Raw genomic sequence first — 12,095 nt, 5'->3', positions numbered from 1 at the left:
GTGGGAAATCAAAGCACTAAATATATAGCAGAGTGCTGTCGATTAGCCCATAGGAATCATCACCAGAAGCGATGTGACCACCTGGGAGAAAGATAGCATTTTGGTCAAATGGAAGCAGGTGGACTTGAGGGTGAAGCAGCTGGACTTGAGGGTCCTAGAAAACCCATAGTAACTGTTATTCTCTGGCCTTCAAGGGAATAGAATGCTATTTTAGCTTTTTTGTGCTGTGCTGGCAAAAAAAAACAGGTCCCATCTAGATTTGAATTTAGATCGCTGGATGCAGAGTGCTATCCATTACATTATGGAACCTCAAGATGGTGTAGAGCTGCTGCCCGAGATGAAGATGATGAATTAAAAAACTGGCCTTGCAGGAAAGTAGCGGAAGGTCCATCCAAGGCAAGGCCAATGTGCATTGATTTCTGAGTAACTCGTCATTCGGCATGCAGGGCTCCTCACACATTTACTGGAGCATTACTAGGTAGGGCTTTCAAAAGAAAAGCACGCCATTCTAGGCAATTTGACGACTAAATGGCAGGCAGGGCAAAGAAGCCACCACAGAACAGATGTGATATTATTTTTTCTTTTTCGACCACGTCTAAAATGTTCAATTTTGACTTTGAAAAGGGGAATTAGCTTAAATGGTAGACCGGTCACTTAGCATGCATGAGAGAGGTAGCTGGATCGATGCCCGCATTATCCACTTCTGTTTTCATGCCTTTCACACTGGCTTTTATTGCAAAGCTGGTTGCACCTGGAGCGTTTAGAGCGAATTTCCTTACGTCAGATTTGCTGGTTCTGTATAGTACTAATCATTGCAATCCTTCAGAAGCCCTATCAAGTCACAGTTTTCTTTTATTCAATGGTGCGTCCGCAGTGGGAAATCAAAGCACTAAATATATAGCAGAGTGCTGTCAATTAGGCCATAGGAATCATCACCAGAAGCGATGTGACCACCTGGGAGAAAGATAGCGTTTTGGTCAAATGGAAGCAGGTGGACTTAAGGGTGAAGCGGCTAGGCTTTTTGGGTGACTTTCATTCAACTGACCCTGTGTCCAAAACAGAACAAAAACATTGCTTTGCCGAAACCCGGGATCGAACCAGGGACCTTTAGATCTTCAGTCTAACGCTCTCCCAACTGAGCTATTTCGGCTGCCACGACACAGCTTTCCTGCAGCAGGGATGTCTGTGAGACCAAGCTGAGCCCTTAAGTGCATCTGAGGCATAAGAGAGTAAAAATTTGGCCAGTACGGGTATCGAACCCACGACCTTGGCGTTATTAGCACCACGCTCTAACCAACTGAGCTAACCGGCCGTTTTTTTACCAGTGTGCTAGAAAACCCAGAGTTAGTGTCATTCCTTGGCCTTCAAGGGAACAGGATGCTATTTTAACTTTTTTTGTGCGCTGCTGGCAAAATAAAAACAGGTCCCACCGAGATTTGAACTCGGATCACTGGATTCAGAGTCCAGAGTGCTAACCATTACACCATGGAACCTTATGATGATATAGAGCTGCTGCCCGACATGAAGATGATGAATTAAAAAAATGGCCTTGCAGGAAAGTAGCAGAAGGTCCATCCAAGGCAAGGCCAATGTGCATTGATTTCTGAGTAACTCGTCATTCGGCATGCAGGGCTCCTCACACATTTACTGGAGCAGGACTAGGTAGGGCCTTCAAAGAAAAGCACGCTATTCTAGGCAATTTGACGACTAAATGGCAGGCAGGGCAAAGAAGCCACCACAGAACAGATGTGATCTTATTTTTTCTTTTTTGACCACGTCTAAAATGTTCAATTTGGCTTGTAAAAAGGGGAATTAGCTCAAATGGTAGAGCGCTCGCTTAGCTTGTGAGAGGTAGCGGGATTGATGCCCGCATTCTCCACTTGTGTTTTCATGCCTTTCACAGTGGCTTTTATTGCAAAGCTGGTTGCACCTGGAGGGTTTAGAGCGAATTTCCTTACGTCAGCTTTGCCGGTTCTGTGTAGTACTAATCATTGCAATCCTTCAGAAGCCCTATCAAGTCACAGTTTTCTTTTATTCAATGGCGCGTCCAAAGTGGGAAATCAAAGCACTAAATATATAGCAGAGTGCTGTCGATTAGCCCATAGGAATCATCACCAGAAGCGATGTGACCACCTGGGAGAAAGATAGTGTAAGATGTTGCTAGGCGTTTGCTAAGGTGTTGCTAGGTGGTTGCTATGCGGTTGCTAAGGTGTTGCTAGGTGGTTGCTAGGCGGTTGCTAAGGTGTTGCTAGGGTGTTGCTAGGTGGTTGCTAAGGTGTTGCTAAGGTGTTGCTAGGTGGTTGCTAGGCAGTTGCTAAGGTGTTGCTAGGTGGTTGCTATGCGGTTGCTAAGGTGTTGCTAGGTGGTTGCTAGGGTGTTGCTAGGTGGTTGCTAAGATGTTGCTAGGCGGTTGCTAAGGTGTTGCTAGGTGGTTGCTATGCGGTTGCTAAGGTGTTGCTAGGTGGTTGCTAGGCGGTTGCTAAGGTGTTGCTAGGTGGTTGCTAGGCGGTTGCTAAGGTGTTGCTAGGTGGTTTGCTAGGGCGGTTGCTAAGGTGTTGCTAGGTGGTTGCTAGGCGGTTGCTAAGGCGTTGCTAGGTGGTTGCTAAGGCGTTGCTAGGTGGTTGCTATGTGGTTGCTAGGCAGTTGCTAAGGAGTTGCTAGGTGGTTGCTAGGCGGTTGCTAAGGCGTTCCTAGGTGGTTGCTAAGACATTGCTAGGTGGTTGCTAAGGTGTTGCTAGGTGGTTGCTAGGCAGTTGCTAGGTGGTTGCTATGCGGTTGCTAAGGTGTTGCTAGGTGGTTGCTAGGGTGTTGCTAGGTGGTTGCTAAAATGTTGCTAGGCGGTTGCTAAGGTGTTGCTAGGTGGTTGCTATGCGGTTGCTAAGGTGTTGCTAGGTGGTTGCTAGGCGGTTGCTAAGGTGTTGCTAGGTGGTTGCTAGGGTGTTGCTAGGTGGTTGCTAAGGTGTTGCTAGGTGGTTGCTAAGATGTTGCTAGGCGGTTGCTAAGGTGGTTGCCAAGGTGTTGCTAAGTAGTTGCTAAGGTGTTGCTAGGTGGTGGGTATGCGGTTGCTAAGGTATTGCTAGGTGGTTTCTAGGCGTTGCAAAGGTGTTGCTAGGCGGTTGCTAAGGTGTTGCTAAGCTGTTGCTAGGTGGTTGCTAAGGTGTTGCTAGGTGGTTGCTAGGCGGTTGCTAAGGTGTTGCTAGGTGGTTGCTAGGCAGTTGCTAAGGTGTTGCTAGGTGGTTGCTAGGCAGTTGCTAAGGTGTTGCTAGGTGGTTGCTAAGGTGTTGCTAGGTGGTGGGTATGCGGTTGCTAAGGTGTTGCTAAGGTGGTTGCTAGGCAGTTGCTAGGCGGTTGCTAAGGTGTTGCTAGGTGGTTGCTAAGGTGTTGCTAGGTGGTTGCTAGGCGGTTGCTAAGGTGTTGCTAGGTGGTTGCTAGGCGGTTGCTAAGGCGTTGCTAGGTGGTTGCTAAGGCGTTGCTAGGTGGTTGCTATGTGGTTGCTAGGCAGTTGCTAAGGAGTTCCTAGGTGGTTGAAAGGCGGTTGCTAAGGCGTTCCTAGGTGGTTGCTAAGAGGTTGCTAGGTGTTTGCTAAGGTATTGCTAGGCGGTTGCGCCAGGAGTCTTTTATCCTGGACCACTTTTGTTGTGTTTTTATACATTTTTGTGATGTAGGCTTCATCTTCGTCTGACAGTTTGTCAACACGACACAGACCAACATTTCTCTCACGATGACCATAATTAATCTTCGGATGTTTTCCCTGAATGCCTTGCCCGTTTGGTCTTCTCCCTTTGATGATTTTGTTTAGATGCCTTCCTCTTTCTCCCAACAGCAGCTGGAATGACCGGCTCCAATCCGTCATTGAAATCCATGACATTAGCTTGACTCTGGAGCTTTTTTGATTCTCTGACTGATAGACAGCTGTTGAGCTTACGTGACTGACAGCTCGCCGACAGTATAAACAATTAAATGGTAAAGGTTTTTTGGTTAGTCTATTGAATCCTTTTTTTAAAAATGTGTTTTTTGTTTTAATTTTATCTCTAAATCAATGAGCAATCTCGGAGCACTTCACCGGCGGTGACTCTCTTCCCACGGGATGCTGAGCTCGCACAGATTCCTGAACGGTCTATAACCGTTATATCACACTTTGTAAAGAGACTAGTCTGGTGGATATCGCGTTTTGTGAAAAAATACATTTTGTACTCGGCCTAAAACGTACATTCTTATATGTTATTAATGGCAGCGATTCACACATAGATTAAGGTACATCTGAACAGTGATTTCCAATTATAAAACCAAGTGTCAAAAAATGGCGTTTATCGCATTTTGCAGCCAAACTCTTCATATATATGTATGACTTTTACTAACCAGCAATGTTAGCTGGGCAAAATAGAAACTGAAAGAAGAGACTTTAAAACAAATAGAGTTTTGAAGCCTAATATGAGTTTAATAATCTCAGTCACACTTTAAAATAAACTCTATACCACCAACGTTTTCAAATATAAGATTTGGGATTATATACTAGATCTCATTTTAATGTTTTTATTTTTATTAAATGTTCAAAAAGATATACAAAGTAGGCCTTACATGCATAAACAAGCATGAAGTGCCAGGCCCGGCTCCACAGGGGGGCCCAATCAGAAGCTTGGCCCACCCTGGTCCCACATCAGATAACAATTTTTTGCGATGCATTTCATAACTGAGAAAGCAGCTTACGATGTGACCGTGAGCTTTAAAAACATGTTTCGGCAAACCAGAGTCATTTCCAATCTTGATTAATGTATTCCGTTTTAATCATTTTAAACCATTCAAGCTGCATTAGATGAAGAGAACCGAATTCAGCATCGAGCGCAGATTTCTGTGTGCATCACACGACTCAGCGCGTATTACCAAGCGCACTTCACTTTTATATAATTTCATGCAGTCGTAATTCATTCAACAGAAAGTCTTAAAGAAAGCAAATAGTTCAGCAGCACTGAGGAGGATCATCGGGAGATGTGTTGGGTTCACTTAAATAAGAGAAAGAGTGAATATTAAGTTCACTGTCTGTTAATGACACAGAAATTGACAAATCACAGTTAGTTTCAGCAGGGAAGTTGTTGCAAAGTGCAACATACAAAATTCAAACGCGTTCAAAGCACTTTGTTGCAATTTGAGTTAAAATATCAATATTTGGATACATATCCACACATAATCTTGCTTTCGCTTTGCTCTTTAAATGAGATCTATTCTCTTGACATGTGCCGCTGCGTCCCTCACTGTGTGTCCCTCACTTGTATAAACAATATTGAGAAGTTAGTAACTGAACTCATTTCAATATCACTGACTCGATTAATTAAATACGAAAGTCGTGTAAAGTGCTGTCGATTGGCGTGTTGTCCTTTCCCTCCTTTAAATCTCTCGAATTATTATATGCAATCTCTTCAGTTATTGGACTTTTTAACTGACAAGGGAAAAACATCAAAAACAGATTCACTAGATGACTTAAACTGCTCCTGTTCACTGTTGTGTTTAAAGATAGTGTAATGCAATATTGAAAATTCAGGATTCAATAATGAACATACAGAATTCAAGATGTTCAGGTTGACACACACACAAAGATTTCTATAATAAAGCAGGCTAAATGCCATCTGTGCGTAAATGTTAAATAAATTCTGAAAAATGTTTGTGATAGGCTAAAGGCTCATACACACCGGGACGCTTATCGTTTGCGTTTATCGTCAACGTTTTTCAAGACGTTTTTCCGGATTTAAACCCAAGCGATTTGTGTGAAGCAGAAGAGTACGCAAAATCACTCCTTGACATTAGATGGCGCTACACAACTGTAAGCTTCTGACACCCGCTTGTAACACAGAAGAAGAAGACAAAGTTGACACGCTTGTTGTTATGGATGGTTCAAACAGCAGCTCCAGCTCTAGCGATGAAGAAATGAATATTGTTTAAAGAGCAATAAGCAGCTTCACATTCATATCGCCTCTGGGTGTCTTCTTCAATGTGCGCTCGCATTAACAGCTTTGCGCTAGAGCGCCTCCAAGTGCTGTTTACTGTAACTTCAGCAGCTCCGTGCACATAAACAAATGTGCCAACTGATTTGGTGGAGAAGGTTTTAACGTGGCGCGTTTTTTTAAAATGATGCTTTTACGTCTGCCGTTTTGCTCGTTGGTGTGCACGATCACATTGACGCCCTTTATTTAGTCACGAGGCATTAAACGTTGACGGAAAACGCGAGCAAAAAGCATTCCGCTGTGCACGGGCCTTTAAAATGATCATGTATTAGCGATCTACCACTAACAAGTAGGCTAATATGCAAAGATCTGCTATTCTAACGTTTGATTATAGTTATTAAGAAATACACATAAATCACAAAGTATAGAAAAGGTAATCGAATGTTGTCATTTTTTGAAGGTATTATCTCAGAGCTGGAAATTCCAGCATGGCGACAACACTACAGTTACTGTAAACATTATTATATGCATTTAAAGCAACATGGGTGATTATATTGCATGTATATTTGATATTTCAGAATGTTGAAGAATAAAACTTTAAAAACAGCAATTATTTCCAGCATCTTAGTGAAAGAGTATTTAGCTTTTATAATTCAGCTTTTGCCAAACAGAAATGATTAAATGTTTTACTTTTAGGGAATAAAAAGTTTTTCTTATATATTATTTGTCAACTCTGTTATGGATGAATTTAGTAATAAAAATATATCATAGCAAGAAAAATGATTATGGCTAGTTACTAAATTGTAACTGAATTGACAGTAATAATATTTAGTTTTAGTAAACTTTTTAGCCAAACATTCTACTTGAAGTGGAAAGATCATATGACACTAATGAAATCAGGATTAAAATATTTTGACAATTGTCCATTATGTAATTAATAAAATATTCAGTTTTCCTTTTGTAATTGGTGTAACAGTTTTGGCAGTTCATAGCTTATAAATGTAAAATTAAAATGATGCACAATGATACAAGATGGGAAAAATACACTGACTAATTAGGAGATTTTTTTCAGAATTCTGACTTTTTACAGTGATTTCTGAAAATGATGAACGCATTTTTTAATAATCAAAAATATAATTTTTTTAAAAGCTGATAAAAGAATGGCTCTAAATATACCTGCAACTATAGAATCACCCATAGTAGTTCATGGAGAGCAACATGTTTTCTGGAGTTTTCTTGCAACAGCTGCAAACATCACTCTCTTACACACATACTCAATTCAATTTCATTCACCTTTATTTGTAAAGCACTTTTACAATGTAGATTGTGTCAAAGCAGCTTCACATAGAAGATCATAGTAAATTGAAAGTGTAGTTCAGTTTTCAGTGTTTAAATTCAATTCAGTTTAGCTCAGTTCAGTGTGGTTTAATAATCAATACTGAGAGGTATTAAACTGGTATTGGTGAAGAACTATGCTTACTAATGGTTGTCTAGCTTTTAAAAATATGTGAAAAGGCACCATTCAGATGTAACAATTGTAATGATTTGGGAAATCAAGCATGTATTGTTATAGACACCTTTGCTTATTTGTCTTAAGAGATGTACGGCAGGTCCTGTTTATGTAATGCTTTAGGCTATCAAGTTGGTATTGGCATGAACAGCTATACCTGTTAACAGGTTTCTTATATGTAAAACAATTCTATCCAGTTAATGGTCTGGCCTATAAGGCATCTATTAATAAAGATAACTGCACATGATGATGATCCATTTATTTAAATGATTTATTTAAATGATTATGTGACACAAAGATTTAAATTCATTGTTGCAAACAAGTTACAGGAGTAAGTGCAATTGTTGTTTTATGAGATGTCCACCACTGTAATTACACCATAGTGAAAAAGAAGTTTGAGAAATGCTGTAGTTGGTGTAGGTGTAACAGGTTAATCACATTAAAAGTTCTGCATTGTGTAGATATGAAAGTGAACTCTTGTCGTTGAATTACCCTGTATAAACTGTCTATACAATAATTTCACTTGTGATATAATTATTTCCTAGTTCTAAATATATAGATGGATGACAGATTTGATAGTGGATAACACGACAAAGGTGAGACCAAAGCTTGAAATCGCACCATGTGAGAGCATGAGACGAATAGACGATCAAAAAATGACCTCTCTGGACATGAAATTTAAATATGGAGTAATTGCTTGCTTTTATTAACGTCTAATCATAATGTTTTATCCCGCCCCTTTTCGCAGCGCTGTACAACATAATTTCGCAAGCAAAAAACTCTGTATGACCGCAGCCTAACTTGCTTTCAGATTAACTCTGCCCAGCTGCTACTAGATATGAGCCTGCCTGAGACAGAGTGGGTGCATTTAGAAGCTGCTGTGCTGTGGAAGTTTGTGACTAGAAGTTGCTTTCTTGATTAGTTTGTTACATGTTGCTTGATTTGTGCCCATAGCAACAAAAAAAAAACTCTTGTGTGTGTCTGTCTTGGTATCGTTTTAATGTGTTGTGATTTTTTTGTGCATTGGTTCGGTTGCATTGATTACTTTTGTCTATTAGGCTAGTTTCAATTGGATTTCAGAATGTCACTATGCAAATTGAGTGCATCTTCCCTCCTCCTGGTTAAGTGAGGAAGCTCTGGAAGTTGACAAAATCAAATAAACCAAACCTGGTCACAACGATGTTAACTGATTTGACATTGCTTGATATAAACCTTTCCTGTTGACTTGATTTTAGTTTGTGATCAACTCTGGAGCATACGCAGCTGAAAGTGTGACGTGCAGCAAACAGCCAATCTCACAAGCACACAAGTGCAGTAAACAGCCAATCATAAGACACATGAGAGAGTCAGTTTGACTTATTTTTCCAGAGTCAGTGCAATTCAGTTCTTTGTTGTAGATTATAGATATATCATAATATAAAATATAATGAATCTGAATACATTTACAATCCAGAAATAAACACTGCTGATGCAGCAAATGTTTAAGACGGCAATTTAAAACATAATATCAGTGCAAATCAATCAACTTAAGTTAAAGATTTAGCTTCACAAACAGGTCAATACACAGTAAAATCTTTATATATTGAAGCAAAATTAGATCCATATTTAAATGTATATTTTCATATTAATTGATAATTCACACTAATTAAATGTATAACATTTAAATATAATACAATTAGTTATATTTCAGATAATATAAATCAATTATCACCAACAAAAGACCAATTTCATAATGCTTTTAGTGTAAAAGACTTTAATTTGAAGCAAAAAAATATGCTGGAGGACTGGATCAGATATATAGCACTTTACACCTGATTACCTCTGCAGATTATACACAACATTTCACAGCACCTGGAATTAACACAAATGAGTTTGAAGTTACAGTGTTTCTCATCCATTTGTGATTAATGTACAAACAATTATCTACAAAGGCCAAAAGTAGCAAAAATGGCCAGTATGTGATCGCTTTACTGTGTCAAAAGGAAAAGGTTTTGTCACAGGGTATCTTATATATGCTTTTGTGAATGTTTATGCATATTTGTATGCACAAACACAAGTTATAATTAGAGGGAAAAACATCTTTGTTACCTACCAGGTGAATAAGAGGCTATCAAGAAAGCTGAGCTGCTCACACATGTTCTGTTCAACTAAAAACCGAAGGAAAGAAAACAAAATTGGCGAAAAAACAAGTAACATTTTGATAGTTAGAATCTATAGACCAGGGGTGTCCAAACTACGGTGGCCCGCGAGGTTTTTTATAAATATCAATAGAATTTGGCCCGCTATACAAAAATGAACATTCAATGAATGCATTATTCAATGAATAACCACCGGGTGTCGCTATCACATGCCTTCAATTAGGCAGCAGATCCTGTTATGAAGTAAAACAAACCGAACAAACCAAAGGAAACATAATTCAGGGCTTGACACTGCCCGATGGCCCGGGGTCAGTGTGCGAGACGCTTGGGCCAGTGTACAGAATGTTACTGGCCCAATCAGGCCAGTGCTGCCTTGTCACAAAAGTTTGGCTGTGACTGTCTGTAAATACAATCTTAGGGTGCTTTCACACATAGACATTTGTTTCGGAAATTGTCTTGTTTGCCCCGTTAGCGCAATTCGTTTGGCATATGTGAATTCAGCAATCTCACTGAATCGATCGGTCCGAGATCGCCTGAATGAGATGGTCTCTGCTCGATCAAGCCGATCGATGGTAGTGAGAAAACAAAACAATGCAACGAACTAACGACCGAGGCTATCACAGTGTATTATGATTGTGTAATAGCCGTATATACGGCAATACAAAGAGGGAATGAGTAAACCAAGACGTCATTCCTACCGGTAAATGTTGTTTAAATGCTGTGCTTTGTTATTATGGCAACTTGTGGTGTCGATAGGATGCTCTCACAGAGCATGTGACAGTCCCTTCCTTTTCACCTCTATGGTGAACTTTGAGCTCTAACGACAAAGATATGTTCGAACTGCACAGGCATGAAAGCAGCTCTGAGCACAAAAGACCTTCTTCGAGCGGGAGTCGAACCAGCGACCTAAGGATTGCCAACAACCCACCTACAGTCCTCCGCTCCACCAACTGAGCTATCGAAGGCTTACGAGAGTGTTCCACAAGCCCACCCTCTTAAGGTTGCTGCAGTCCGACTGCTGGCCAAAAAGGGCAGAAGCAAAAACACTTAAGCCTTCCTATACCGGGAGTCCAAGCCGGGCCGCTGGGTGAAAACCAGGAATCCTGACCGCTAGACCATATGGGAACTATCACTTGTGAGGGCCAGTCTGCACAAACTTCAGTTCTTTCTGATCTCATACACAGTCTCATGGTTTCCGTAAGCTAGAATCATCTGATCCATAGTCATAAGCGTTATCCTTTGTGCCATTGGCACTCTGTTCAGCACCTTGGTAGCCATTGTTTGAAACAAGGACAAGGCTCTGTCAACCTGGAGTTCCATCACCACATATTCTGCTTGTTTTTATGGCAAGAGGTTGTGTAGATGGGATGCTCTTACAGGATTCCTGACAGTCCCTCCATAGAAGACCTGAGATCCAGGGTCGGAGACTCTCTCCTCTCCAAGAGGAGGTTAAAAGCCATAGTTTATTTTATGCATGTTTTATCAGAGCACTTAGATATTGCTGCAGCTCAGAGACTTACAAGTGGAAGAGATTACGCTGCAAGTTGGCTGGGTGACTTCAAAGTGGAAGGGACTTTTGCAACAAGTTGGCTGGGTTTACGGTTGGTGTAGCTGTAGTAGACGTTAAGAAAAATCAGCAGTTGGGACAGCCTTTGAAACCAGGGGAGCACCCCACGGGCTCTGTGCTGGCGGCCCCAGAAACTCGATTCACTCCAGAGTGGAACTGAACAGCTCCAGCACGGGGAAAGGCAACCGCAGTGCACTGACTGACAGCAAAGCAAAAAGACCAAAGCGAGCCAGCCAGGAGTCGAACCTAGAATCTTCTGATTCGTAGTCAGACGCGTTATCCATTGCGCCACTGGCCCTCTCAGCTTAGTTTGTCATCGTTAGCTTGTTGCTTGTAATAAAGACACGGCTCTGTCAACACAGAGTTCATTCAACACATGCTGTGCTTTGTTATTATGGCAAGTTGTGGTGTCGATAGGATGCTCTCACAGAGCATGTGACAGTCCCTCCCTAGAAGAACTGTGATCCAGGGTCTGAGACTGTCTCCTCGCCAGGAGGAGGTTACAAGCATTAAATTCATTTTTAACAGAGCAACTGCAGCATACTTGCGTGGAGGCCCACAGTTAGGCTTGAGGGCAAAATTCTGCCAGCCTTCCCTGGTGGTCTACCGAAGGCTTACGAGAGCTTTCCACAAGCCCACCCTCTTAAGGTTGCTGTCTGCTTAGTTTGTCATCGTTAGCTTGTTGCTTGTAATAAGGACACGGCTCTGTCAACACGGAGTTCATTCAACACATGCTGTGCTTTGTTATTATGGCAAGTTGTGGTGTCGATAGGATGCTCTCACAGAGCATGTGACAGTCCCTCCCTAGAAGAACTGTGAACCAGGGTCTTAGACTTTCTCCTCGCCAGGAGGAGGTTACAAGCATTAGATTTATTTTTAACAGAGCAGCTGCAGCATACTTACGTGGAGGCCCACAGTTAGGCTTGAGGGCAAAATTCTGCCAG

The 12,095-nt window shown here is 41.3% G+C and overlaps 4 non-coding genes across 4 annotated transcripts; all 4 read right to left on the bottom strand.

The window, feature by feature from the left end:
* Positions 1–1,077: 1,077 nt before the first annotated feature.
* Positions 1,078–1,150, bottom strand: trnaf-gaa (transfer RNA phenylalanine (anticodon GAA)). The gene has a single exon. It is a non-coding gene; the product is annotated as a tRNA-Phe (tRNA).
* An 88-nt stretch (positions 1,151–1,238) lies between these two features.
* Positions 1,239–1,312, bottom strand: trnai-aau (transfer RNA isoleucine (anticodon AAU)). The gene has a single exon. It is a non-coding gene; the product is annotated as a tRNA-Ile (tRNA).
* A 109-nt stretch (positions 1,313–1,421) lies between these two features.
* trnaq-cug (transfer RNA glutamine (anticodon CUG)) lies at positions 1,422–1,493 on the bottom strand. The gene has a single exon. It is a non-coding gene; the product is annotated as a tRNA-Gln (tRNA).
* A 9,883-nt stretch (positions 1,494–11,376) lies between these two features.
* trnar-acg (transfer RNA arginine (anticodon ACG)) lies at positions 11,377–11,449 on the bottom strand. The gene has a single exon. It is a non-coding gene; the product is annotated as a tRNA-Arg (tRNA).
* Between the last annotated feature and the right edge of the window lie 646 nt (positions 11,450–12,095).

Source organism: Danio aesculapii, chromosome 4 (assembly GCF_903798145.1).
Source record: "Danio aesculapii chromosome 4, fDanAes4.1, whole genome shotgun sequence".
Taxonomy (NCBI): Eukaryota; Metazoa; Chordata; class Actinopteri; order Cypriniformes; family Danionidae; genus Danio; species Danio aesculapii.
This window is presented reverse-complemented; position numbering and strand designations above follow the sequence as displayed.